The following is a 12,682-nucleotide window of genomic DNA, read 5'->3' as shown; positions in this document are numbered from 1 at the left end:
CTATAAGGGCCAAGGTGGGATGGCTGGGGGGCAGCTCTTAGCCTTGGCGACTAAGAGCCCTGGCCTCAGAAGTCCCTATTGGGGCTGCAACCCCTGCTGGGCCATAACGGCTTTAAGAGGCTGGCTTCTCCCCGGTGAGGACCTCAGGCCCCCAGGTCATGATCAAAATTTTAGAAACACCAAAAGCATTGAAGAAGAGGAAGAAGACAGTTTAAGTACAAATATTAGTTTATATAAAGGAGATTCTTACAGGGGCCCTAAGAAGACAGGATTTGCATGTGATCACTAACACTTGAAGTGCTTTGAAAAGCAAAAGGCCCTAAGTAGCGGGGATAAACTGACGGGTATAAGAACTCAGAGAAGGGAGAAGAGCTCTGAGGAGCACGAGAAAGGCTTCAGCAAAGAAGTAGTAATCCAGAGCCTTCTGGGGGGGGGGGGGGGGGGGGGGAAGGGGGCTCTAAGCCTGAGGAGGGCCAGGTGAAGCACACCCTGTTCCTGGTGTGTGGACGGTGGCCATGACCCAAGGCTGTTGCAGCCAGACTGCTGGGAGGGACAGAAGAGGCTTACTCCCTGGCTCCTGAGCCCTCCTCCCAGGTGGGTGGGGCCCGCCTAGCAGTGCCCTCCTCACATCCCTATCCCCCCTAATCTCATGCAGTGCCCCCACCCCTCAGCCACCTCCCTGAGCAGTGGCGTCTAGAGCCCAGCCATGTCTTCCCTTCCCTCACTCTCTCGGGAGAAGCCCACGTTCAGCCTGTGCTTCTCTCGTCCCCTCCTCACTGTGAGTCTCACCTGGGACCATAGCAACCTCCCCACCACAGCCTGGCAGTGCGGTGTGGGCAGGTGAGGCATCCTAGCTCTAAGGCTCCGTTGTCGGAAAAGCATTCCACTCTCTCTAAACTAAATCCTCCAACCTAGTCCCTCTTCCAAAGAAGCCCAGCATCCCCTCTGAATGTGCCTGTCTGATTCGAACCCCAGCGCTATTTACTGGGCCCTTCGGGACACCAGGGATGCTGGGCTGAGAGAACTGGAAGGCAGGCAGGCTACTCCCACACCTCCCCTTCCCCAGGCCCACTCAGGCAGCTTGTTCTTGGACCCCGTGAAACTTGTATCCTTAAAATAAAGTCCCTTTTGACTTAAGCTGAATCTGAATAAGTTTTGATCCTTGCACCTAAATTTGTCCCAAGGTGGAAACAGCAGGGGTTGTCTTCCCCAATGGCTGAGTTACTTGTCTTCTTGTTTGTCAACCTCTTAGTCTGGGCTAAAGCACAACCAGGCAGCACTCTACTCTTGGAGACCAGTGTTCTGCATTAAAATGCAGGGTGATGGCAAAGATTAGTTGCCCATACATTTGTGGGTCCAATTCTAGGTTCTCTATTCAATTCTATTGGTCTATGTGTCTGTTTTTGTGCCAATACCATACTGTCTTGATGATTACAGCTTTGCAGTACAGGCTGAAGTCCAGGATTCTGATGCTTCCAGCTTTGGTTTTCTTTTTCAACATTACTTTGGCTATTCAGGGTCTTTTGTGGTTCCATACAAATTTTAGGATTGTTTGTTCTAGCTCTGAGAAGAATGCTGGTGCTATTTTGATTGGGATTGCATTGAATGTGTAGATTGCTTTGGGTAGTAACGACATTTTAACAATATTTGTTTTTCCAATCCATGAGCATGGAATGTTTTTCCAACTCTTTGTGTCTTCTTCAATTTCTTTCATAAGTTTTCTATAGCAGGAAAGAGTATCCAATGGAAAAAAAGGCAGTCTCTTTAGCAAATGGTGCTGGGAGAACTGGACAGCAATATGCAGAAGAATGAAACTGGACCACTTTCTTACACCATGCACAGAGACAAACTCAAAATGGATGAAAGACCTAAATGTGTGACAGGAAACCATCAAAATCCTAGAGGAGAAAACAGGCAACAACCTCTTTGACCTCAGCCACAGCAACTTATTACTTGACACGTCTCTGAAGGCAAGAGAAATAAAAGCATAAATGAACTACTGGGACCTCATCAAGATAAAAAGCTTCTGCACTGCAATGGAAACAATCAACAAAACTAAAAGGCAACCAGTGGAATGGGAGAAGATATTTGCAAATGACATATCGGATAAAGGATTAGTATCCAAAATCTATAAAGAACTTACCAAAATCAACACCTGAAAAACAAATAATCCAGTGAAGAAATGGGCAGAAGACACAAATAGACACTTTTCCAAAGAAGACATCCAGATGGCCAACACATGAAAAGATGCTCAACATTGCTCATCATCAGGGAAATACAAATCAAAACCACATTGAGATACCATCTTACACTGATCAGAGTGTCTAAAATTAAGAACTTAGGAAACAACAGATGTTGGTGAGGATGTAGAGAAATGGGGACCCTCTTGCACTACTGGTGTGAATGCAAACTGGTGCAGCTGCTCTGGAAAACAGTGTGGAGTTTCCTCAAAAAATTCAAAATAGAATTACCCTACAACCCAGCAATAGCACTGCTAGGAATTTATCCAAAGGCTACAGGAGTGCTGACTCATAAGGGCACATGTACCCCAATGTTTAAGGCAGCGCTGTCAACAATTGCCAAATTATGGAAAGAGCCCAAATGTCCATCTACTGATGAATGGGTAAAGAACATGTGGTTTATATATACAACGGAATACTACTTGGCAATGAGAAAGGATGAAATCTTGCCATTTGCAGCAACATGGATGGAACTGGAGGGTATTATGCTAAGTGAAATAAGTCAGTCAGTGAAAGATATCATATGTTCCCATTCATATGTGGAATTTGAGAAACTTAACGGAAGACCGTGGAGGGAGGGAAGGAAAAAAAAAAGTTACAAACTGAGAGGGAATCAAACCATAAGAGACTCTTAAATTCAGAGAACAGGGCGCCTGGGTGGCTCAGTTGGTTGAGCGTCTGACTTCAGCTCAGGTCATGATCCTGCGGTTTGTAAGTTCGAGCCCCGCATCAGGCACTGTGCTGACAGCTCAGAGCTGGAGCCTGCTTCCAATTCTGTGTCTCCCTCTCTCTTTGCCCCTCCCCTGTTCACTCTCTGTCTCTCAATAATAAATACACATTAAAAAAAAATTCAGAGAACAAATTGAGCGTTGGTGCGGGTGCCGGGGAGAGGAGAAAATCAGTGATGGGCATTGAGGAGGGCACTTGTTGGGATGAGCACTGGGTCTTGAACAGAAGTAATGAATCGTGGAAATCTACTCCTGAAACCAAGAGTGCACTGTATACTCTGTATGTTAGCTAACTTGACAATAAATTGTATTATAAATAAATAGATAGATAGATAGATAGATAGATGGATGGATGAAGGCAGTGTGATAGGAGCTGGCCATGAGCAGGCAGCTTGGGGCTGTGGACTCCATCCCATGTCACCAAAGAATCAGGGAGCCAGCCACCTGCCCTGGGGCCAACACAGTCAGCTGAGCAAAGCAGGCCTGACTCAGGCCTTGTGGCAGCCAGAGTGGTTCCTGTCAAGTGGTGCCTGTACCCTGGGAGGAGGAGGAGCAAAAAGAGGAGGAGTAGTTTTGCTCAGATTGAGGGGGTTCCAAGGATGCTGGACTTCCCGTCTCAAAATCAAGAAAGTCCTGGGCAGAGCAGCACAAGCTGGTCGCCCCAGAGGCAGCTCAGGTGCAAGGAGAGGAAGAACCTGGGACTTTCTAAAACGTTGACCCCTGCCTAATTAAAGGCTAATTGAAACCTAAGTTAAGTCAGGACTCTTCCCTTTTTGGTAAAATAGAAATACCGTCAGTTTGGAAGGGATATCATGAGGCTTAAGTGAGAACCAATGGAAGATGACAGGCATCTGTTTACTAGAAGCTTCTCTAACTAGTCCTTGACCCTAATCCCAGTAGCATTCCTCCTCTTGCACCTCCAGTTTTATGTGAATTTCCATTCTCCTTCCCATGTTCACAGGTAAAATTATAACCCACATTTACATGGGTGGAAACACCATTAAGTCTCTATTACCCTTTCTCTTCTACCCTCCCGAAGTTCTTTATAGCAGCTTCCTTTCCCGCAGTCCCCAGCTAGGGCCCCACAACTTACCCGGGCCTTGGGGCATCCTTTCTACTCAGGGGTGTGAGCTGGGTCCCTGTGTACATAATGCTTCTTTGCATCGCGTTTCTGAACTCTTGCACAACTCATCACAGGGCTGGGCCTACGGGCTCCCACTCTGGGGAGGGCCCCGGGCAAAGAATTGCATCTTGAAGCAGTCTACAGTTGGCGTCGGGATCAATGAAAGCAAGTATAAACGGAGGTGCTTCACTAACTGCAAGTCACTGTTACTCTTTTAAAAAAAATTTTAACGTGGGCGCCTGGGTGGCTCAGTCGGTTAAGCCACCCACTTGGGCTCAGGTCATGATCTCGCGGTTCGTGAGTTCGAGCCCCGCGTCGGGCTCTGTGCTGACAGCTCGGAGCCCGGGACCTGCTTCAGACTCTATGTGTGTCTCTCTCTCTGCCCCTCCCCCACTCACGCTCTGTCTCTCTTTCCTTCAAAAATAAATAAACGTTAAAAAATTTTTAACGTTTTTTTAGCAGAGCAGAGCATGAGCTAGGTTCATGCTTGGTAAAAAAAAAAAAAAAAAAAAAATTTAAAATTTAAAATTTAAAAAGGCACCATCCTGGTGAGTGATGTCAGTCACGAGGGATGCTGTGCATGTGTCGGGGTAGAAGGTCTATGCATCATCTCTGTAGTTTCCTCTTAATTTTGTTGCAAAGCTAAAACTCTACAAAATAAAGTCTTTTAAATAAGCAAATGATACGTAAATAAAAATAAAGGAGTAGATGATTTCTCAAGTTCCTTCCAGCTCAAGTGTCATATGACTCCGATTAAAATTATATGCCCATTAAGCAACTCAAAAGGAATGATGTCTAGAAATGTGAAAGCTAGCAGACAGAGGAGGAAGAGCACTTGAGGCAAGGCCCGCCCCCCCCCCCCAAGCCCGGGACTGCTGGCTGTGGCCTTAATTGATGATGATGGAACACAGCAGTGTTTTATGAGAGCCCGTGAGTAGGGAGCCTGAGGAGGCTATACATTAGTCATGTCTGAAAATCCTTCTCGCTGATGCTAGAAGCCAGCAGAACTAGCCACTGGTACTTGCCCAGAGGAAGGACTTATTGATCCAGTAAAAGGAACAGTTAGCCAGCATTGCTTTATTTGGTCAATAGCAATGACCTTTTTTCCAGAGAGGAAATCCCACATAAAACTATTGGAGACAAAATTTTGGATCAAGGCAGGCCCCGACGTGATAACTCAATATTACCCATTGTGCAAAATTCTGTGGTACCGATTTGGTCTCCAGTTGGAGAGAGGAAACAACACCCCACCCTCTCCAAAAACCTGAAATCCTTGAGAGACTCAGCAGAACAAAGGGAAGTCTCCCTCCTCTGTACTCTCCTCCTCTCCCCTTCTCCACATGCTTGAATAGAACAGATGGGGGAGGCGACACTGATCAGTCACCTCTGGACATCAGGCGTCCATGCTCACACCTGGGCCAAGTGCCAGAGACACACACACAAATACAGTTCCCGTCCTCAGGGTCCTCCGCTTGAAGGGGGAGAGAAACACCCAGAACATGAAAGAGCAAAATTAAATGCTGAGCTGAAGGATAGGCAAGTGGCTCTCACCTTGAGTGGGCATCAGCCTCTTCTGGGGGTGCCAGTGAAACGCAGAAGGCTGCCTACCCCCTGACCAAGAGAGTCGGGTTCAGTGGGCCTGGGGTGGGGTCCAGATGTTTGCTCTCTGACAGGTTCCTTGGTGCTGCTGGTCCGGCGAGCACACTCTGGGAACCCTGAGACACAGACCCAGTTGATGCCAACACCACGGCTGTGTGGGCCACATTCAGTGGCAACGATGCTCCGTCTAGACCATAATGAAACATTGGAGAATAAGGAGAGGAGTCTGAGCTGATCTTGGCAGGGAAGGGCTAATGGTAGTTCTTGAAGCTTAAAGAATGGGCAGGGTTTGAATAAATGAGGGAAGCAACACTAAGAGAGAACACTGTGAGCAGAGACAGACAGGTGGGAGTGGGAATAACAAGGGGAGAGAAGTAGACACGGGCCATTGCCACATGCTGGCATCCGCGACAGAAACAGGCTTGGGCTCGGCATGCAGACACCTCACTCCATTCTCCCTCCGCCTCTCCTCCCCATTCAAGAGGCTGCTCCAATTCCAAGAAGTCTACTGGCAGCTGGTCTTCATAATGGAAATGATTATTCTGCGAGCCCCACTGACCGCTCCCAATCCTGCCGGCTCAGCCAATTTGGATGGCGTCTCACCTGGCTTGTTGTAATGGCTTGTTGCTTGGCAGCCTGAAAGGACTCCCACTTTTCTGTTCAGCCTCAATCCAGAGGAGCCTCTGTCCTCCAAGAGTTGAGTGTCTTGAAGGCACATGGGGTGGTTATGGACTTCTCAGCAGACAGCCAGGAAAACCCAGAATGTTTTGGAGGGTGCTTAGTCATGAGCCCCTGTCCTGATTCAGCCTGAAGAAAGGGAAGGAAGGTCCCTTTCTTCCCTCCCCTCCCTTGGAAATCTTTACTTTACAGGTTCATTACAACAAAATGTTTGCTGCTCCTTCTACAGAGTAGAACACAAAGGCATATGTGCAAAACACAGATCATTTGGAAACTGAACTAACAGTCATTAGGTGCTGGCTTAGTTTCCCAGGGTTTTGGTAACAAAGCACCACAAACTGGGTGGCTGATAACAACGGAAATGTATTCTCTCCCAGTTCTGGAGATTCAACGTCTGAAATCAAGGTTCACCAGGGCCATGCTCCCTCTGGACACCCTAGCAGAGGATCTTTTCTTGCCCTCCCCCAGCTTATGGTGGCCCCAGGCGGTCCTTGGCTTGTGGTCTCTGCTCCCATATTCACACGGCCTTCTCCCCTGTGTCTGTGTCCAAATTCCTTCTTCTATGAACATCAATCATATTGGATTAAGGGCCCACCCAGCTCCAATATGACCTCACCTTAACTAGTTACATGTGCAATAGCCCACTTCCCAAATAGCCTCACATTCTAAGGTACTGACGGTTAAGACTTCTGCATATCTTCTTGGGGGACACAATTCAACCCATAACAGGTACCTGTTATAAAGCCATATTAAAACATAAAGTCCCTGCTGAATTAACCTTGCCTTCTAGAGGACTTCTTCCTCTAAACTAGAACAGTGAGCTGTTTTAAATAAAATAGAAACAACTATAAATCAGGCCCTTTCCAAGATCGAGAAACAAGGGATCAAACACTTGCTCACGCCACACCTAGTAGCCACCAACGAATCTGCGAGAGCTAAACAGCAAGTGAATTAGCAGATTTGATAAGTAATGCATTCATCCATTCAACACATTGGAGATCCTTCCGTGTGCCAGGCTCTGTTGTAGGTGCTGGTGATGGAGCAGTGGGCAGGGCAGACAGACACCCCTACCCTGGAGGAGACTTACCTTCCAGTGGGAGAAGACTGGGAGGCACAAGGAGTCCACACACGGTGCCGGTGCCGGTGCCGGCAGAGAAAGTGAGATGAGGGGGTCAATTGGACTTGTAGGGCAGATGCGGGCCACCTTGAGGTGAAGTGATCAAAGGCCTTTAGGAGGGGAGGGCCTCAGGAGGAGGGGCGGGAGGGAGCCGCAAGCACAAAGTGCCTTTGGGAGAAACCTGCTTTTCTACAGACAAGCCACTATGGGGTGAGAGCCAAGGCAGACCAGTTGGGAGACCTGAACAGAAAGAGGGGGCAGTAAGGGGGCCTGGGGTGGTAGCAGAGGAGGAGGCGGGAATCACGTGGTTCAGGGTCTGTGCTGCTGCTGGAGCGGGGGTTCTGGGGTGAGGGATCTGGGGTGTGGGGCGGGGTCTGGGGCGGGGGAGTCTGGAGCGGGGACGTTCCGGGCACGGGTTTTAGGGCAGGGGCGTTGTGGGGCGGGGTCTGGGGCTGGGGCTTCCGGGGGCAGGAGGGGTCTGGGGCAGGGGTCCTGAGCAGGGGAGTCTGGGGGGGGGGGGAGAGGGGGTGGGGCGGGGGGGGGACGAGGTCTGGGGCAGGGGTCGGGAGCAGGGGAGTCTGGGGTGGGGGGGTGGGGGCGTTCTGGGGTCGGGGGAGGTCTGGGGCAGGGGTCTGGAGCGGGGATAAGGGCGGGGGAGTCTGGGGCTGGGGTCTGGCTCCAGCAGCAGCGGGGAGCGGAGTGGGGAGGCCCAGGAGCTCAGACTCGCACAAGCTCAGGTTGCGCTGTGGCAACTGTAACCTTAAAAAGAGCGCTCTGAAGAAGTGGAAATAGGTTCCGGCAGATGTGGTGTCAAAAGGATATATACTCAGAGGTATTCTTGGTACAAACTGGCCAAAACCGCCTCGAGGGCACAGATCCATAAAGGTGGTGAAAAGAACTAAAACAAATGTTTTAAAGATGTGAGCGGCAGGAACAGGAAAGTGAGCTGTTCAACACTTTCCCGTTGTTCTGGTTAAGGCGGTCACCTCTGGAGGGGAATGCGGAGGAGAGGGTCTTACTCTCCTTTTATCCCTCCGGTGCGCTTTTAATTTTTATTACCATATGCATTATTAATTTTATAACAAAAAATTGGCAAGCATTCTTAATGTGATTTTTTAAAATCATGGGTCCAAGCAGAATGAGGCAGATCTCTGTTCTTACAAAGAAGAATGTCCAAGACAATCAATAATTTAAATTACCTTATAATGATACGTAAGCCGTAATTCTGTACATGCATATGCATACGTGTGTCTGTGTATTTATTTGTACAACCAGAAAGGTCTGGAAGGATAGATACAATGTAACAGTGGCTCCTTCTGCAGGGTGAGAGCAGGAAAGGGCCTGGGGGTTGGGATGGGGGTGGGGGGGGGCGCTTTCCTTTTTTTTACAACACATTCTCTGCAGCTTTTGCCTACTTTTAAAGGGAGTACTTACATGTATGTGAGTTAAGGTTAGGGCCTTCCCTATACTCCACTTCATTCGGAGCTCAATTAAACCTCAACATAATCCAAACAAGAATTATTGAAATTTCAAATAAGCAGGCAGTAGAAATTTCCAGTCCCTCCTTTCTCGTAGTCCTGCGAGAAATAACTTAAGAGACTATACAATGGCAAACTCAATTAAAGTTGGTATTGTTTTTTCAATAGAAGTGCAAAAATATAAATTGTTTAAATCTACGCACAACTTGGGGTGACCGGGTGGCTCAGTCGGTTGAGTGACCAACTTGGGCTCAGGTCATGATCTCATAATTTGTGAGTTCAAGCCCGGTGTCGGGCTCTGTGCTGACAGCTCAAGAGCCTGGAGCCTGCTTCCGATTCTGTGTCTTCTTCTATTCTTCGTGCTCTGTCTCTCTCAAAAATAAATAAACGTTAAAAAAAAATTTTTTTTATAACTATGCATGACTCTTCTAAGAAAACAGAATGAACACGTGACAAATGTCTTTTTAACTCATGAATGGGAGAAACACCAAGATAGTAAAAGAGCATTTGAGGAACTGAGTATTTACAGTCAATGAAGAAAGAATTGGGGAATAAAGTTACTAGGTTGGAATCAAAACTGGTTAATGTCCGCCAGGGCGATAAAACCATGATCTTTAGGGTTATCATTTCTACCAGACAGAAATCATTTACTTCTCCTCTGGATAGAGATCTGTAAATTACATGTAATCCCAGAGAATTAAATAGTCCCTGGGTGGGTCTGTTAGGCTGTGCTCAGTGTGCTATTGAAAGGACATGTAATCTTCCTTTTGCCTTATTTATAGATGTTGGATACTTTTTCTTAACATAAGATACAAATTTACATATTGGCAGCTGTGGCTTTCCATTTTCCAAATGCAGTTTGCTCATAATATTAATCTGCTTTTCACCATCTTTTGTGTCTGTTTTCAATCAAGAAGGAAAATTACCAACAAGGAACTTTAGAATTGCAGTAATGTTCCATTGTAAAAACCAATTTTAATATTGGTTTGGTACTCACCTTGATGGACATGAAAACAATTTAGCAGCGATTTAAATTTTGTAGCAGGCAAAAAAAAAAAAAAAAAAAAAAAAAAAAATTCTCATGTCTGCTTTGAGTTGATGCTAGCAACAAAAATCAGTTGATAACTAACTGCAGTTTCGAACGTTTACATGGATTTTGGAACATCATTTTGAGCAAGTTACTGAATTTCTCAGCCCCAGCTTCACCCTTTATGAAAAACAAGACCTCCTTCATTGTGTTGTTGCACGTGAGATTATATGCTGACAGACACACAAACCTGGGAGGACACTGCTGTGCTCTGAGTTCACTCTGTTCATGCGTATTCTCAGGTCAGAATTTCTTTGAGGGCTTCCCTTTTGGGTTTCTTTTATCATTTGTCTTTTGCTACATCTTTTATCATTTGCCTTTTGGATGTGTCCTTTCATCTGCTTGTGATTTTAAAAGATACAAACTGTTTTTAAATCTTACCAATTGCTTTGCTTCTCAAAAAAACACAATTGTATTTCTCATCTTCTTTCCTTTTTGTAAAGAATGTAGTGGCGTTTGTTTTTAAGCCCTCTGACATCAGATGTGAAATTCAACAAATCTCTCTGTCTCTGACCAAATGCCATTTTAACTGGAATCCCTTTCCCGTAATTTATTGTCACATTTTTTTTTTAATTTTTTTTCCAACGTTTTTTATTTATTTTTGGGACAGAGAGAGACAGAGCATGAACGGGGGAGGGGCAGAGAGAGAGGGAGACACAGAATCGGAAACAGGCTCCAGGCTCCGAGCCATCAGCCCGGAGCCTGACGCGGGGCTCGAACTCACGGACCGCGAGATCGTGACCTGGCTGAAGTCGGACGCTTAACCGACTGCGCCACCCAGGCGCCCCTATTGTCACATTTTTGAGAAGTATGGAAAACACCAAAACATGAATTCATCTAGAAGCTGTTATAATAACACACTTAGCTCATGTAGCGACTGTTGGCTTTTCACTAGAGTCTTGAAAAGTTATACCATGTGTTTGTCAGCACTTTTTAAAAATAACAACCTGTTCACTCAAACAAGGTAAATGTGCTGCAGAAGTGAAATTCCGATGTCAGCTTCGGGCAGAGCCACAGCCTCCCGTGTACTCAGCTGGCATTGTGCTACTTAGGGGATGAGACGATCCTTCAGGACTCCCCATCTGTTTTGTGTGTAAGCTCTTAGGTACTGTTTAGCCCTTCATTTGCCCAAAAGTGTTTTTCTGTTATAACTTCAGTAAGTGTAGTTTACAAGAGGACCATGAAACCCAAAAATGCTGAAAACTTGCTTTTAAAAGCGGGACAGAAACTGAATATATTCAAAAAAAAAAAAAACAACATTGAATTGTACACTTTAAGGGGGTGAATTGTATGCTATGTGAGTTATGTCTCAATAAAGCTTTTTTTTTAATAGTACAGGAAGAAAAAAATGAGTATAAGTCAACATTCATGACATAACACTTGATGTAATTGTTGTAAATGTAATTATGTGATTTCAAATTCCTATTACTTATATAAACTTGTCTTCATTGCTCAATTAATATATTTTTCTACCTGTGAAAACTATTTGGGTATCTTGGGCTAAAATGGAATTCATAATTTTTCCAGTTAAACTTAATGGAATGGATTTTTTTTTTAATAATAGCTTTTCAACTAGAAACATTTTCAGGGACAAATAAACGCTGTTAAGCAAGAAAGAGGCTTAATTAATTACTTGAAACTGAGTTAAAATTTTAAGGGGGATTAGACTTGGTACTGAGATGAAGATCAGTGTAAATGCCAAATTGATTTGCCCTGAAGGCAGGTTGACATCTATCACACCCACTGAGAAGAGACTTAAGACCTGGACGGTGACAGGGGGCCAAGATTTAGGTTGAGAGTGGGGGAAGGGTAGAGAGGCCAGTGAAAGAAGGAAACACCAGAGAAGAGCCAAGAGAGGGCAAAGAGATAATGATTAAAAGCTGACCTGGAAATTTAGTTTGCTGTTCCACAAGCAGACTGTAGTTTGTTGTCGGAGTTAAGTCCTCAGGCTTCATTCAGTTCTAGATTTCAGCAAAAATAAATAGTTCCCGGCTTTCAACTGGTGGAAGAGTTATTTTCTAAGCTCAAAAGTAACTTACGTCCATTTATTCTATCTTACCGTACTTTGTAACAAATCACAATTTTCTGCCTTGTTTTTGCAGAGAGAAAAACTGGAAAATGACATCGTTTGGGTACTTTTCTAGTAGAAATACTAAAATACGAGAAATCTGAGTAATAGCACACAAAAAAGAATATCTTTAAGGCACATAGCAAAGGTATTATTTTGTCAATCAGAAATTTACAATCTGGATGCATAATGCCTGAAGTTTTGAAGTGGTAAAAATACATTATTCTTCAGTTATTTCCAGTATCAAGAGAAAAAGCCGTGCCTGGGTTCTAATTAGCAAGTGCTGATTCAGACATTCAGTGATTTTCTTTTCTTCCGATAAAGGATGAAGAAATGTTGAATCTAAAAAACCAAATAAATTCTTTTACGGAGTTGGGCGGGGTGGGGTGGGGGGATTGGTTTTTGTTTTTCATATTACTTCTGACCCCAGTCAACAGTAGGGAAAAGAGAATAGAAGCCAAGAGAAAACAAAGTTACTGGAGCGTTATATAAATATTTGATATTCTGGATAGAAGGGCTTGAAGTTCTCCCAAGGCCTACGGACTTTGCTTTTTAAATAAAAGT

Source organism: Panthera uncia, assembly GCF_023721935.1.
Source record: "Panthera uncia isolate 11264 chromosome A3 unlocalized genomic scaffold, Puncia_PCG_1.0 HiC_scaffold_12, whole genome shotgun sequence".
Classification (NCBI taxonomy): Eukaryota; Metazoa; Chordata; class Mammalia; order Carnivora; family Felidae; genus Panthera; species Panthera uncia.
Note: the sequence above shows the minus strand (reverse complement) of the source record.